Genomic DNA, 16,919 nt, shown 5'->3' with positions numbered 1-16,919 from the left:
CTGCCTCCTGACCTCTGCCATCCCTTTGCTGCTAGGAAACTCCTACCTTTGCTCAGCCTACAGAGCTCAGCTGTGACTGAGCGTCTGAACAATGCTGCTGCTCTCCTGACCAACACAGCCCTATCACCTTGGTAATCACAATGTCCTGTGGGCCCTCCTGAGGAGAAGCATGGACAGGTGATACATTCCCCGGTCTTATCCAGAGACCTACTCTAGTACGCCTAATTTCGTGGGCTTTTTGATCTCTTCCTCCACAATCTAGACAGTAGATCTGGTTTCAGTTTCACTTACTACTGACAGTTGCTTCTTCCAAGGTTCCCAGATACTCCTCCACAGGATATCAGACTAGCCCCCAGGTCAGTTATTTTAACAACCACCAGTGTATTCCAACAGTCATTGGGGATGTGTTGTAGAGAGTACAAACTCTCCCTTAACCAACTTTCTATGTTGCTCTCCTTGACCCAATACCCTCCCCTACCCATGTCTGCAATCTCTCCCAGTTCCTACCTGCACAGTTGATCCACGTCTGTTGTTGAGTTGGTGTGAAGTTCCTCCTCTGCCTTTGCAGGTCCAGCACTTCCTCAGCTGGTTCAAGCCGAGACTTGCCCCTAACGATGGGCTGGTGGCCAGGGCGGGAAATAGAGCTAGATCCTGAGGAGGGCAGGCATTGCCTCCTTTGAGGCTTTTGTGCCATCTTCAAGTGAGGCTGGGTGGAGAGAAGAGGCTCTGTCTTCTAACAAGGGGGCATGGCTCACTCCTGCGGGCACGGAGGCTCAAGGAAAACTGGTAGCTCCAGATTCTCCACTGCATCTACCCAGACAACCGCATCCCATCCTCAGCATCCCACTTCTCTATCAGGGCAGAACTTTGGCATTAGAAGACTTTCTAAGGCTTAGAGTTCAAACTTCTCTGAAGTTCTACTGCCCTTACAAATAGGTTTGAGCCTGGTTTTTGGCTCAGTTGGTCCTCTGGTTTACAGGATAAATACTGTCAAGTTTTAATTTCACACTTTGCTTTGAATTGATGAGCCATTAATCTGAACCTATGATGTTCTTTCTTCAGTGTATTAAGGGCTCTCAGCAACAACTACCCCCTTCCACTACCTCTACAATTACTGTTTCCCTTGTATCTTCCCCTTGTAAAGATAGTTTACACAAGTTAGCACATCTCCTTACACTGTATTCTGTGCAAGTTCAGGGGAAATCTTAGCATTTACTGGGATACAGCATGCCGAGGACCCCAATCTCCACTGACCAGGAGAGGCGGGGGTCCTCATTGCCACCTGCAATGAGGCAGGTGACCCAACTCCAGAACCCTTAGAGGTAGCTTCCTAGGATAACCCTAAGCGTACTGCCTTATGTTTGGCTCGTTAGAAACAGAGGCTAAGGTGGAGATTCTTTTGCAAGTGTCTACTGGGGGAGCTCTCTTAGGAGAATCTGTAAGGAAGAGAGAAGAAGCTTAGCAAAGATACAGGTTCAGCTGAAATCTAGCCTTTGCTGAATCCCACGGGGAGCCCTAGAGCATAAAAGATGTTACAGAGTTACGATACCCAACCAGGTACATTTTGCCCAACACACAGCAAGCCGAAAAGCTGAGACGCCGAGGTTTGCAGTAAAGAGAAGGCCTATTCGCAAGGCAACCAAGCAAGGAGACAGGAGAATGAATCTCAACCCCACCTTCCCAAAGGCAAAAGGCTTGGGTGGGGTATTTATGGGATAAAGAAGCAGGGCAGTCTGAGGAGTGGGGAGCGTGGGGAAAAGTGATTGGAGGACGATGCAATAATCATCATTCTGTGCAGGTGTAACAGCTACAGGCCTCAGCACATTCGAAAGGTCACTGGGCGGACACTCACGCATGCCCAGTTGGAGGGGCAGGGGTCCTAACCGGTCTTAACCAGCTCACCTCCAACTAGATGCAGCTGACTCTAAGTTCCTGGTGAACATCTTATTGTGTAGGCCCCCTGGAGGACATGTGAGTCTTTTGTAGCAACAATTAAAACGACCTCGATTTAATTGAAGGCAGGTGAAATGGACTTAACTAATAATCACCCATGTCTTTAGTGATCTCATTTTGAAGAAAGTGGGATGAGATTTTTATGCCAGTATCAGACAATTGTCACCTGCAAGCGACCCTTTGGGAAGGAGGGCAAAATCTCTCTGAAATCCGTAGGCAAGAAACTTCTAGTAGGCTAAGGGCAATTTTTTCTTGTTTGTTTTGTTTTGGTAAAGGGTAGTGTACAGCTGTGAGTTGTTAGTAGCCAGCTGTCGGATCACCTAGGGGATGGACACACCATCCCAGGAAAGGAGATGGGCGGGGGGCACCCAACAGCACTTACTGTAGCAATGATCTTCGTTGATATCATGTGGAACTATGGTTCTCTGAAACACATTTTAGGAAATATCGTGCCATGTGCCAGGTACTGGAGGGGGAATGGCGTGAACACATAATTGCAATACATCAGCTCCATACAACATTTACTTATTACGGCCTACCTGGTGACAGGCGCTGCACTAAGTGTAGGGTGACCAACGCTCTTGGTTTATACAGGGCTGAGAGAGTTCCCTGGATTCACACCTCTCCGTTTTAAACCCAGGACAGTCCCGGGGAAACCAGGATGAGTTAGTCACTCTAGCTAGGTGCTGGGAACGGAAAGTGGAGTGATAACAGCATTGCCTGCTTCAAGGACCACAGAATCTTCTAAACTCAATGAGTGAAGTGCCGGGGATTCCTAGAGGAGATAGCTGCTAACTTTGCCTATGGGGAGTCGTGGAGGAGGAGGAGGCCTTACGCTGACTTGTGCTTTTCTAAAACCACTAGGCTGTACCATTCCTCCTGGGCCCAGAGAACTCAACCTGTGCTCTTCTCCTGAGAGCTCATCTTCTTGCCTGGGGCCAGCCCAGCTCCTGCTCCAGCAACTACAATCATACTCTAAAAGATATGAAGGCTGCAGAAGTGCTCACAGCAGATTAAGCCGACTTCTTGATCTCTTTCAGGATGGAAGGGGCTATTCTAAATCGCAGCAGGGATATTGAAACTACTACCCCCGTTCCCTTCCTCATTCACTCAAAAAATATTGAGTACCTACTAAGTGCCAGGCAATGTTCTAGCTACTGGGGACACAGCAGTGAACACAACAGACAAAAAAAAACCCTTACAACTTACGTTCTAGTGGCAGAGACAGGCAATCATTGTGACACATGGTGATAAATGCTATGGTAAAAAGCAGGAAAACAATTTAGGAGGCTAATGAAATCCAGGTGAGAGGGGATGGTGGTTTGGATTGGGGCAGTGGTAGTAGATACAGTAAAATGTATTGGGGTTACGGATGTCTTCTGAAAGTGGAGAGATCAGGATTTACTGATGGGTTAAATGAGGTGTGAAAGAGAGGACTCAAAGGATGACTCCTAGGTTTGTGGCCTGAACAACAGAAAGATGTTGCCAGTTAATGAGATGGGGAGAGCTGTGGGAAGAGAAGGCTCGGGAGTGGGGGAAAGACAACAAGTTCAGCTAATAGGCACCTAAGTCCAGAAGTTGACTAGGCAATTGGATATATGAGTCTGGAGCTCAGGAGAGGCCAGAGCAGAATACATAATTTGGGGAGTCTTTAATTTCTAGGTGGCCTTGAAATTTATCAACTTGTATGAGATCACTAAGGGAGAGGTGAAGAAGAGAAGAGGTACAGTGCCTGAACCTTGGGGAATGAAGAAGTTCCAGTACAAGAGACTAGGAAGGAGCAGCCAACAAAGTGAAAGCAAAACCATGGGTGTGTGTTCCCCTGGAAACCACGTGAAGACACTGTTCCAAAGATGAGGTCATGCTCAGATGCAAGTCAAGTAAGATAAAGATGGAGAATTTATCACTGGGTTTAGCAACATGGGGATGATTGATAACCTTGACTAATCTAAGTTTTGACCACTAAAATGGAAAATTATTTCAGATTATGTTATCCTCTGGGATATCTCCCAACTTTCTTTTGAAAAATGGCCCAAGGTTTCCAAAAGAGTGTCAAAGTTTAGCTTTTTTGATTCCCAGACTGTGGTAACCACAAGGGGAGGGGTCCTATTTATCTCAGTATCTCGGGACCTCTGAAAAAAATGCTTGGTACACAATAGATGTTCAGAAAATATTTGACACATAAATGAAATGGATGTGATGTTCAGGAAGCAAGTCTCCTTTTCCTCCTTCTTTTCCTTATTATTCTTCTGTACACTGTCATCTGCTTTTTAAATTTCTCCAAAAGATGAAAGATTTGACCCTTCATAGATCTCCAGTTTTGATAAAATGAACAATGAAAGATAAGAAAAACATACAACAACACCGATGACAACAATCATTCCCTGGGAATCGATTGTGCACCTGGCACTAGACCAAGCATTTCGCAACTGTAATCTTCACAATAACACTGTGAGGCAGGCAGTATTGTTCCAATGTTACCGTTTTATAGCTTAAAAAATTGAGACTCATGGAGGTTAAGCAACATGCCAGGGTCTTTAGACTAGTGATGCTATGCATTCACCGAAGCCCATTTCGTTTTCCTTCTGGGCACACGGCTCGATGCATTTTCCAGTCTCCCTTGCAGTTTGATGTGGCCACGTGACTGACTCCATAATGCAAAGTGGGTACCGTGATATGCACCCCTTCCAGGCTTGACCCATAACAACCTTACATGCATAATCCTCTCTCTTTTTCTGAATACAGAAGCTAAATAGAGCAATCTCTGAGACCTGGTAAAGCCACAGAAGAAAGGAAACTTGGTCCCTACTCTGTCAAGGTGGACCATTGACATTAGGCTATGCAGGAATAAGAAGTAAATTTATTTTGTTAAGCTATTGAGATTTGGGAATTTGTTTGTTACTCTACCTAGGATTACTTGCCTTAAATGGTTAAACAACTGGTAAGTCTGAAGGCTTATTTTACTGGGCGGGGGTGGGGGGGAACTGGAGGTCACTGGAGCATGGGACACCAGGTGTGAAGCATAGACACTGTGTCAAAGACAAGGGACTTAAATGACTGCACAATGCATGCTGTGTGCTGAGATCTCTAACCTTCTTCCCCACTTTGACCACAGGATGCTACCAGGATCTTTCCCTTCCAGGCCAGAGCTGAGACTTCTCTGGGGACTCTAACCTCCAGCCAAGAAGAAAGACTGAAAGATACAAACGAAGGGGGTTTTCTGACACATGGTCTGGTAAAGTCAATGCTGACAGGCTCCATTCCTTGGCTGAGAGATTCTAATCAGGTTTTTTTGGTTCCTCACTTTTATTCATAACAAGCAACAAGGATTATCAGACATTAGAAAAGGCTCTAACATGAAATACAGAAACCACAATAAATAAGCAGAGAATGCAGTGGAGAGGAAATACAGACACGAAGGAAATGAAATGCCAAAATATCTTTCATTAATGTTCTTAAGAGAGACAAGATAGCCCATGAATGAAATGAGAAAAAGATGCTCTAAAATAAAGAAAGAGAAGGAAATGAGTTTTTGGTAATTAAAAACATGAGGGCAGAAATAAAAATCTCGGTAGGATTGGAAGATAAATTTGAAAAAATATCACCAAAAGTTGAGCTAAAAGACAAAGAAATAGGGCTTCCCTGGTGGCGCAGTGGTTGAGAGTCCACCTGCCGACGCGGGGGACAGGGGTTCGTGCCCCGGTCCGGGAAGATCCCACATGCTGCAGAGTGGCTGGGCCCGTGAGCCATGGCCGCTGAGCCTGCACATCCAGAGCCTGTGCTCCACAAAGGGAGAGGCCACAACAGTGAGAGGGCCGCGTACCACAAAAAAAAAGGCAAAGAAATAAAAATAGGAAAGAAATTATGACAATATTAGAGGACTGGCCCAAAAATAATTCCAGAAAAAGAGATCTGAAAAAAGCCCAGAGGAAGGGTAGAAACAGTCTATGAAATAATTTAAGAAAATTGCCCAGCATTGAAAGATTTGTATTGACTGATCAAAAGTGTTGTCATCTAGTACAAAGGGGATGGAAAAAAAACCCCATCCAATTGGAAAAATCGGAAAAAATCCAATTTCATGATGAAAGCTTATCATGAGATTTCTGATTAGTGGAGATATGAAAAGAGTCTATGAGTTTCTAGAGAGATAAAAACAGATTACATTATAAAGGTTCAGGTATCAGAATAGCTTCAGCTTTTCAATAGTAATACCTCCCCAAATTCTAAAGGTAAATAACATCCAACTAACCATTATATACCTAGCCAAATCATTCATTATAACTGAGGGTAGAATAGCAATATTTTCAGATACTTAAGGTCACAAAATGGTCTCAAAAATCCCCTAGAGGATATACTTCAACAAAATGAAAGAATAAATCAAGAATGAGAAAGATGTAGATACAGCACATAGCAGAGACCAAAGAGGAGAGAGGTGAGGGGAATTCCTGGAAGGATTGGTGAAGGTCTATCCCAGGATGGCAGCTGTGTCCACACATGACGGGCAACCCACCAGATGTGAGCAGAGACAGACCCACAGAGTGCCGTCAATACCAAGTCCCCAGCTAACCCGAGGACAGAACACCCGGGAGAGCGTGGGCTAGGCTCTGGACTAGACCTGGCTTGACCATATGCTCAGTGACTCCTTGCTCTCTGCTCCATGTCTGGCTGCTTGGATAAACTCTCTTCACCCACAGAAATGTTCTGTTTTAACCTGATCTTCTGAGCTAGAGGCGGGCCACGTCATTCAGAGCAGCCACTCTCTCTGACGATACTCCTTCCCCATATCTAGTTCTTGTCCCACACTTGTCTTGCCCGATAAGCTGTCATGTTCTAAGTGAACTCTATGTTTTGAGGACTCATATGTGACCTCGCCTGGTGGCTTTTCCTGAAGGGGCTCTTGTACAACCTCAGGGAGGCTGGACCAGACTATACCCTAGAGACTCAGTTCAGCCTGTCTCCTGTGGGTCTCTATTTAGAGGGGACACATGCAGGTTTGTGCTGCTGCCCATTTTCCAAAGCAAACGCATTATTTGGATCTTCATGCGTAGGTGAGAGACCCACCTAAAAAACCTCCATGGAGGAATGATTAACACAGAAGGTAGGATAGTGGTTACTTCTAGATGGGGCTGAAGGGAGAGCCATGTGACTGAGAAGGGACCCAGTGGGTATGTAAGGGACTGGTGATGTTCTCTTTAGTAGCTGGATAGTAGTACATGAACACTCACTTTATTGCTATCATTTGAAATGGTTCTGTATGTATGATCCATTTCAAAATTTTCAAAAGGATAACAGTTGAGCCAAGCAATTGTCTGGGTTCCTTCCAACAATGATGAGCTCTGATTTTATGAAGCTGAGTGGAATTGATGGACACAATGAATCCAATGGTACAATTCATTGCCATCTATGAGCTGGCTCTTGGGCGGGCGGCACTGATTTGCTATGAATGACTACAGGTCCTAGAGAAAAAGCTGGTGAACTGCTGATGGAAAATAGGGGTCAGAGAAAACCCCGTGAGGTTTGTTGATCATAAACTGCTTTCATCCTCGTATTGCTTTCCCCTCACCTGGTCTACTCTCAACAGAGTATCCAGAAAGATCCTTTAATAACTTAAGTCAGATCATTTTATTCCTCTGCTCAAAACTCTCCAAAGAGTCCCCCTGTCTTACAGAGCAGAATACTGAAGGAGGCCCTACATATGATCTGGCCCCATGTCACCGCTATGACCTCCTTCCCAGCTGTTCCTTCTTTCCCCCCATTCGTTCTGCCTCAGCTACTCTAATCTGCTACTTTTCCACAAAGTGGCCAGGCATGCCTCTGCCCCAGGGCCTTTGCACTTGCCAGCTTTCTTTGCCTGATGAGATCTACCTACTGAAATCCCCAGGGCTTGCATTCTCATTTCCCTCAGGTTCCTACTGAAATGTCACTTTGTGAGGCCTTTCCTGGCCATTTTTTGTGAAATTTCAGCTCTTCATTTTCCTCTTAACATCCTTGCCCCATTATATTTTTCTTATTGCATATATTTTTTGGTTCATTTTTTATTACCTTTCTCCCTCCTCCCTTCCCCCTCCACACTAAAACATGGGCTCCATGAGGGCTGGATTTTCGTCTGTTTTGTTCACTGTAATAGTCTTGATACATAGAAGGAGCAACAAGGCAACACTTAAAGTTTTCCTCTTGCCCTGCCTGGTTCTAGGACTCCATTTTCTGGTCTATAGCATTTCCTTACATAAGCAGTAATTAATGGTATGGCTCAACAGTGGATGTTGATAAAGCATCTTCACCCTGAAAAGCATACAGATGCCAAGGTTTATTATGATTAGAAAGACTCAAGGGCCTCTGAGAGGCATGGGAATGGCTCAACCTTCCAGGCTCCAATGGCACCTTCTAGATTGCCTGAGCTGCCCTGCTGGCATGCTTTGAGGCCTCTCAGACATAATTTAGCCCATTACTTGACATGCATAGTTCTTATTGTCTTATAGTGCTTTCATCAAGCTATGGCTTATGACAGATCAGGACAAGCCTAAGTGAAAACAGAGATTTGCTCTCTCAGTGGAGTGTGTTCTAGCTGACGGCGGAGAAAACACCAAAGACTACTTGGGGCTTAATGGGAATTATTCCTTCTGTTTGATTTGGAAGGCTTTGTTCATCGTAAATAAGAAGAATTCAAAGACTTCCTCAAGCCCAGGGATTGAATTTGGTCAGATACCCCCATTAGGGATGGAGAATCTGGGCTGACTTTTTAGAAGGCAAATGCAAAACAATAGTGAAAACTTCCTCAGTAGGCAAAGGGAAAATTCACAACCGACAAAACTCTTTGAATAGACCAGTAGATTTACCGTGTACACAGCAGAGACTTTAGTTACGAAGAAGGGGGAACATACCCACAAAGCTTCCTCATCCTAAAGGTCTTCACCTGGAGCAATAATTTATCAACCCAGAAATAAAAGATCTAGACAGAAGCATTATGGTTTCTTGGCAATAAAGCAAGTCTGACTATCTTTGCTAAAGGAAATGACTTGGGCTCTTGTCACAATCCTTATATTTGCACACTGTTTTATATTTTACAAAGCACACACACTCCATTGGTTTACCTTCCCAATAGTTCTGGAAAAGGGACAAGTCAGGAGATACGGTCTCCATTTTGCCGCTGAAGAAACAAGGACGCAAAGAAATTAAATGATTTGCCTAATGTCATTTGTACAGAGCTGCCCAACTTTCTGTGATGATGAGAATATTCTATATTTACATTGTCCAGTATGGTATCACTAGCCATAGGGGTTATTGAGCACTTGAAATGTGTGATTAAGGAATTAAATTTTTAATTTTTAAAATGTTTTCATTAACTTCAATTTAAATAGACATTTGTGGCTAGTGGCTACCATAGTGGACAACACAGGAGTGAGTGACTCAGCTGAAACTCCAATCAAGAATGACTGAGGGGGCTTCCCTGGTGGCGCAGTGGTTGAGAGTCCGCCTGCCAATGCAGGGGACGCTGGTTCGTGCCCCGGTCCGGGAAGATCCCACATGCCGCGGAGCGGCTGGGCCCGTGAGCCATGGCCGCTGAGCCTGCGCGTCTGGAGCCTGTGCTCCCCAACGGGAGAGGCCACAACAGTGCGAGGCCCGCGTACAGCAAAAAAAAAAAAAAAAAAAAAAAAAAGAATGACTGAATCCATGGCCATAGCTTCCTAGTCTGGGCAAATTCTAATTAATGATACAAAAGGATGTGAAATTTGTTAAAAATACCGTAGCTGTAGGAAAGGGTAAAGTGGAATCAGTCCCAGAGGCATACCTGGGCTTAGAACTGCTGCTGCTCGTCATGTAGGCAAATGCCTGCAGCCTGGTTTTTAGAGTAAAGCACAGGATGAAATCTTGTTGCCATGACACTTGCCATATGATCTCTTTGTGGCTTCCATCTTCGGGAAACAGGAAAAGGCCTTAGCCTCCCAACATATGCTAGGATGATAAGCAGCTATTTAATCTCTGTCACTGCAAAGAGAACAGAGAATCTCCTTTGAAGTGAGAAAAGTTGCCTTGTGAATTTAAGCAATTCTCTTGGGATGGGATGGGAGGGGGCGGGTAGAGTTAGGCCAGGACTCATGTTTCCCAGCAAAGTCCCAGATCTGAGAAAGTGTTCGTATTCCATGTTACAGGGGAGGGAGGGAGGGAGAGAAAGGGGGCACTCAAACCTAGTGGGAGCTAGCTGTTCATTTGTTTCTGTGTCCACATTGTGATTTCAGAACTATTATCATAAAGCAGGGTTTCTCGACCTCGGCACTATTGATATTTGGGAGCCAATTTTTTTTTTTTTTCTATGAGAGGCTGTCCATCGCAGGATGCTTAGCTACCTCTCTGGCCTTTATACACTGGAGTAGAAACCCATCCCCCAGTTGAAACAAGTGTCTCCAGACATTGCCAAATATCTCCTGGATGTATCCAGGTTGAGAACCTCTTTTGAGTCACCTTACATGAACCTACCCTATCTCACAGAGCTAGTATTTTGCTTGGAATATTTTAAAACTCAGGTTCTTTTTTTTCTTCCTCTCCAAAGCCCATTGTTATTGTGTTATATTGTTTTTAACTTTTGGTGGAGTTTGGGAAAAGGCATTAAAGTAAATTAAAACCAGAAAAGAGAGTAACAGCCTTTAATGTCCTTCCCTTCCTTCCCTAATCCAACAATGTTTCAAATACATGCCAGTATAGAGAATGCATTCAATAAATATTTTCTAGACTGTGGGCATGAGTGAATAAAGCTCAAAATATCATGTCTTTCATTTGGGGACATTGGATGGGCCAGACATTAGGTTCTAAATGGTCAGATAGAAAGGCTTGAGGGAATCTGAACTGTGAAAGTTCTATGGGGGGAAATCCAAATTAGAGTCTTTGGAAGATATTCTAGAATCAGGATCCCAGAGATCAGCTACAAAGACAAAACTTCAGGGGTAGGCATCCCATGATCAATAGCATGAACTTGGAATCAGACGAACCTAGTTTGGATTCTGGCTTTTTTGATTGTTTCGTATGTGACCATTAAGCTTTTGATAATCATGAAGAAAAGTTAGATCTAAAGATAGAGAATCAGAAGAGAAAAGAGGTGGAGCTGGAGCAAGTCAGGAACAGAAGAAGAGGTGCAGGATCATTGCTGTTATGAGCTCGATGAGGGCAGGAAAGCTATGCTGCTGGAAGATGCAAAATCACAAAGAGTAATTTTAATCTGCTGTTGTTTTAGGACAGGTTTCCCAGAAGCAGACCCAGAAGTATGACAATTTGTGCACAAGTAATTTACTGAGTGTGCTCCCAGGAGAAGCTGGAAAAGGAGAAAGGAAAGTCCATCAGAGAAGAGAAAGCAGTTGGTCAAGGGGACAATTTCAGGCAAAGTTCCAGTCTCAGCCTGATCCTGCAGGGAACTCAGGAGTATGAATGACATCTTAAGAGTTTGTACCACCTGGAGGCAAGGGAGCTGGGCTTTCCTACTCCCAACCAGTCAGCCATTGGCTAGAGGCTGCCTTGAGAGGATTTAAACCATTGGGAACTTCTAGCTGTCTGTACATAGGGAAACTGGCTCAGTGGTTCAAGACTATTTCCCCGAAGAAAGTGGTAGATAAAGCAGTTAGAAGTAAAGCACATAGAAACTGGGGATAAACGTATAAAACCAGTATAAGACAGATCTGAGAGAATCCGGGTGTAGCACTGACAATGTCTGTTCCAGGTCAGCTGAGTTGCTACTTGATCAGCATAATTAATAGCCTTGTAAGTGATTGTGAAGTTGTTGAGAACAAAAGAATTGGATGTATCAGTGCCGATTGGGAAGGATTGAGGTACAGAGCAGGGCTTTGGAGGTGGTGAGACACGGGTCCTGAACTCTCTTAAGGTATTCCTGACCTGCTCCAGCTTCAGGCCCTCAGAGCTTTGCACTCTTGGACTTTTGGCTCATTTTTGTGAATTCAGGATAACTGCCTTTCTGGGCCCCGGGCATGGGCAGATCAGGCTGGCTAAAAGGCCCAGGGCCCAAGAGACTGATGATTTATAGATTGGCTCTAGACCTTGGGTTTGTCATCTAATGATCCCAAGGTGGCTTTTGGAGTAGGACAGGCCTGCTCTCAAGCCTGGCTAGTCTCTTGTCTCTGGAACATTCGACGAGTCACTTGACCTCTCCGTTTCCTCATCAGCCATGTAAGGCCTGACCTCACAGGGCTGTCAGGCAGAGGACAGGACATGAGCTACAGTATGTAAAGCACAAAGTAGTTGAGCATAAAAAAAAAAAAAAAAAGGATTTGCTTTCTTCTTCCGTACAAATGTCTTTTTGTTGTTGCAGGCATTTGCATCGCTTTGGGGGGAATGCAGGGGCTAGGGTAAAAAAAAAAAAAAAAAAGAGGAACCTACATTTTGGGTTACTTTTAGGAATTAAAATTTGTAATCATAGTAGCCAGATTCATAAGAAACCACCCATACTTTCTAGGTAAGTATAGCTTATATAATTAGCAGCACCGCAGGCCAAGCTGGCCACAACTGCTGACCCATTGCAAAGCGTGCCATGTGGTCAGCAGCTCAGAAACTAGGGCAGGAAGAAGGCACTGGAGAAGGCCACAGGGCATCTGGGTCTCCCCTGGGCTTCTACCTAGGGCGACTGGCAAAGGCAGCTCAGTGTTCTGGAGATTTATATCCAAGTTTATTGGATTCTTATCCAAAGCCAGAACTTGAGATCAGCCACAGTTAATACTGGAGAGATTAACTGTTCCATTAGGAAAGGATGGCCATTAATTAAACCCCAGAGGCTGCTGGGATGAATTACAGCCCAGCAAGAGGGCCAGATGGGTCCTGCTCTTAAAGGAGATGGAGGGATACAGAATGAGCTTCCAGTGAGCTCTCTGTAGCTCATGTCCTATTCGCCCTGGTTTAGACAAGATTTATTTTTTTCTTAAAAAGTTTTTGTTTGCAAAGTCTATAAAAGCAAGACAATTTATTATTGGTTCAGTTATGATGGTGGTCCCTGAGCCAATGGGTTCATTGCTTGGTATTCTGAAAAATCAAATATAAAAACCCCAGTATTTTGCTAAATAATCCTCTTCTCCAAGTAGTTGATTTATACATAACATCTTATTTTTAGTGGGAAGCTAGAACGAGTTCATCTAAAACAAAGGCAAACCTGTGGCCCAGTGCAAAATACACAGGGGCCAGATCAGCCTCTGTAGCTGGCAAAGCTGGCATCACCAGGTCCACATGGGAATATTGTCTTCATTAAAAATACTTCAATCAGTCTTGAAGACCCTCAGGAGGAGTCTGAGATTCTGCAGGATGAACTAGCTTCTTCTAGGGCATATCCTATCAGTCAGGGGTTGGCAAATTTTTCTGTAGAGGGCCAGACAGTAAATATTTTAGGTGTACAGGTCACATGGTCTTTGCCACAGCTACGCAGCTCTGCTGTAGTAGCACAAAAGCAGCTGCAGACAATAGTAAACGTATGAATGTGTCTGTGTTCCAATAAAACTTTATTTATAACAGGTGGTGGGCTAGTTTGTCCTGTGGCCCTGGTTTGCCACCTACTGTAGAGCATATGTTGGAAGAGCAATTATAAACTAATGACATTTATTTAAACACCAACATTTTTGTTGGGTTAGAAACAATGACTTCAATGACAATTCAGTTATCACAACAATAACATTTTAAACTTACTCTTTTTAAATAATAAAATAAATACTTTTATTATTGACAAATGGGAAAACACAAAAAATAGAAATATAAAAATACCTACAATGTGTTATGGTAGACAAATTGGGTTCACTATTCTGACACCCATCCATCCCCTTCCTCCTTGCCACCCTCTATTATAGAGGTTAGAAAGCCAACATTCTTACTATCCCAGTTTCTTTATGCTAGAGATAGTCATAGGGCTCATAAATGTGCAACGGAATGCAAAGGGAAGTCTGTATGGAAGTTTTAGGGGTGTTGGGAGGCCTCCAATATAGTTTTTCCTTCACTGATAAAAGGAGGAAGCCATTTCAGGATATTTTCCTTAGCCCCACTCTTCTTCCTGCTTGGAATATGGATGTGATGTCTAGAGCTACAGCAGCTGAATTGTCACCTAGAGGTGAGAAGCCAACAGATTAAGTCTGACTAAGAGGAAAGACAGAAGGATCCTGGATCTCTAGTGACAGCTCTAAACTGAGGCACATTGTCCTGGGTTGTCTGTCACGTCTCAATTCTTGTCATATGAAATAAAAACAAAACCCTATTTATTCAAGCTATTGATAGTTGCCTTTTTGTGAAATGCAGTCAAATACATCCCTAACTGATTTTCCATGGAATTACTAAATCTTGCAAAAGAGCTTACACTGGGAAATGCTAGTCTAAAGCTGTCTTTGTGTATATGTCCAGATCTAAGCCTAATATTCAATGTGTAGGTAGGGGTTCTTTGTTTTTGAATACTATAAAGTGGATGTTTATTTAAGGTTGTATTTTTAGCCTGGAATAAAGCTTCCCATCCCTTCACATACAGGTTTGAGTTGTAAATCTGCAAACGGGATGGGGCCTTAACATTTAGAATACCCCCTTGGGAGTAGAGACTTGAGAAAATTGTATTACTTTTCCACACTGTAGTGAAAGTTGCTTCTCTTATTAAAAGTGTGGCATCCAATGGAAAGTGAAAATTTAATATCACTATAAATGACTTGCTTGAGGGAAGCTGAGGTTCAGAGAAGTGGCTGCTACCTGGCCGGAGTGTCAGCAGCGTCGAGCTTCCCCCTTGAGCATCGTGGCTCGGGCAGCAGGACAGCGGCCCCGTTGTTTCCTGAGGCGAGACCATTTCAGACCCCTTCTGGGCAGGTAACTCAGGCCACGTTGTGTCATCCGGACAGAGTACAGAAACGCCTCTCCTCCCCGGAGCAAAGGAAACTAGACACCAGTTGCCTTCTCTGTTCATCTCGAGAGCCATTCCACACTCTCTAAAACACCCCCTTTCAAAAGCAACGATGAGAATGCCCATTTGGAATCTGTAATTGTGGCTTTACTGAACTGCATTTAAAGCATAATATCTAAGAAGAAAGACCAGTCACAGATGCCGAATTGCAACCCCTAAAAGGGTCAAGGGTCAGGGAGGCCTCCAGAGGCTAAACTCTGGTTGCATGCATGCCTTTGCTTAACAGCTTAAGTCATCTTAAATATTTTTATATGTAAAAAGAAACTTCTACAGGCAAATGTTCAACTGAAAATGTGAAATCCTGAAGCTCGTGTCCATTATCCATGACCTAGTTTGAAAACTAAATTATTTTGGAATTTTGTTTCATTTTGGTGAAATTCATTTGGGAGTTTTAGATGAGATTATCTTCTCCATATTAGGCTGGTGGGAATGTTCATGTATTTCCTGAATTTTTAGGACAGAGGACAGCAAACTACAATCCACGGGCTAACTTTGGTCCACCACCATTTTTTTTTTGTTTTCCATAAATTAAGTTTTATTGGAACACAGCTATTCCCACTCATTTATGTCCTTTCTATGGCTGATTTTGTGCTACAAAGGCAGAGTTGGGTAGTTAAGACAGAGACCATTCAGCTTGCAAGAACTAAAATATTTACTCTGTGGCCCTTTACAGAGAGAGTATGTTGAGTCTTGGTTTAGAAGAAGAACAAGAATGAAAACTTCCGGCAAACTCACAAAAGGTGGCTGAGTGGAGTGTCGTTGTTAGTAAGTGCTCAATAAATACTTGTTGAAAGAATGAATGAGGGAGAAGACATAAAAAACCCTAGGTTTTTACTTCCTGATGCACTGTGACCTTAGTGCCTCTTCAGCAAGGGCTGCCTGTATAAAGGAGGATGATCCACCTGTTACTGAGAACCTACCTTAGACCATCTTGAGCGTGTTGCAGCCAAGGTCAAGTTTAGGTCCCGCAACAACCTGGCCTGTAGGTATAACGGCTTAGTGCTGACTCATTTTCTTGTGTTTGAAAGCTCTTTCCTTTCATTTTAGGACTCCAGTTCTATTCCAGATGGTTGAGGTTGCTGGTCATCTGATTACCTGATAAGTAATACAGCTTTAAGAAACTGTCTATGTAAAAATTATTTTCTATTTACACAAAAGTTAAAAAAGTAGTAGATATCCTGCCTACCCTTCATTCAACTTCCCCTAAGGTTAACACCTGAAGTCCACAGCACAATGATCAAAACCAAGAAACTAACACTGAAACAAACTATTAACTAACATATAGATCTAACTCAAATTTGACCAATTTTCACAGAATTCTCTTTTAGGATTGCATCCAGGATCTCATATTGCATTTAGTCATCACGTCTCCTTGCTCCTCTAGTCTATGTCAGATCCTCAGTTTTCCCTTATCCTTTATGACTTGATCCCTTTGAAGACTGTGGATCAGTTATTTTTCAGACTGTCTCTCAATTTGTGTTTGTCTGATGTTTCCTCGTAGTTAGACTAAAGAGATACATTTTGGTGAGAATACCACAGAGTAATGTGTCTTTCTCACTGCATCACTTCAGATGGTACACGATGTCAATACATCTTACAGCTGGTGATGCAGACCTTTATCCGTTGATTAAGGTGGTACCTGCCAGGTTTCTCCACTTAAAGATATGCCAACACCTAGATGCAATTAGATATCTCACCTACTGAACTGTTCTAAATAACTGCTTACATCAAATCCAATTCTATACATAGTCTTGAGCAGGATACTTTTCTTTTTAGTTTATTAATGATTCTAAATCTCCAGGTTATGTTTACCCACAAAAATCCTTGCAAACTGTCACCATTTTTATTTTGAACTGGACTCTAGCAAGGAAGATCTAACTACTCTCTGTTTTTGCCATATTGTGCTTCCTCTTACCTTATGATCCAAAAAAAAGAGGAAGAAAAATATTTTCTTTGCAACCTACCACTATCTGCACATATTCTTTCTTCCTGTGAAGTGGAAAAGTGTCTCTCCCCCATATAAGGTCAACTCCTCACCTGTGTGTTGAATCAC

The 16,919-nt window shown here is 43.3% G+C and overlaps 1 long non-coding RNA gene across 1 annotated transcript in view; it reads right to left on the bottom strand.

Annotated features, from left to right (window-relative positions):
- Positions 1–513: 513 nt before the first annotated feature.
- The window catches only part of LOC136792288 (uncharacterized), a 133,367-nt gene continuing 116,961 nt past the window's right edge, over positions 514–16,919 (bottom strand). The window contains exon 12 of the long non-coding RNA XR_010835905.1: positions 514–757. This is a non-coding gene — a long non-coding RNA (uncharacterized lncRNA). The remainder of the gene's footprint in view (positions 758–16,919) is intronic.

Source organism: Kogia breviceps, chromosome 12 (assembly GCF_026419965.1).
Source record: "Kogia breviceps isolate mKogBre1 chromosome 12, mKogBre1 haplotype 1, whole genome shotgun sequence".
NCBI lineage: Eukaryota > Metazoa > Chordata > Mammalia > Artiodactyla > Physeteridae > Kogia > Kogia breviceps.
The sequence above is the reverse complement of the archived record's forward strand: the minus strand, read 5'-3'. Positions and strand labels throughout refer to the sequence as shown.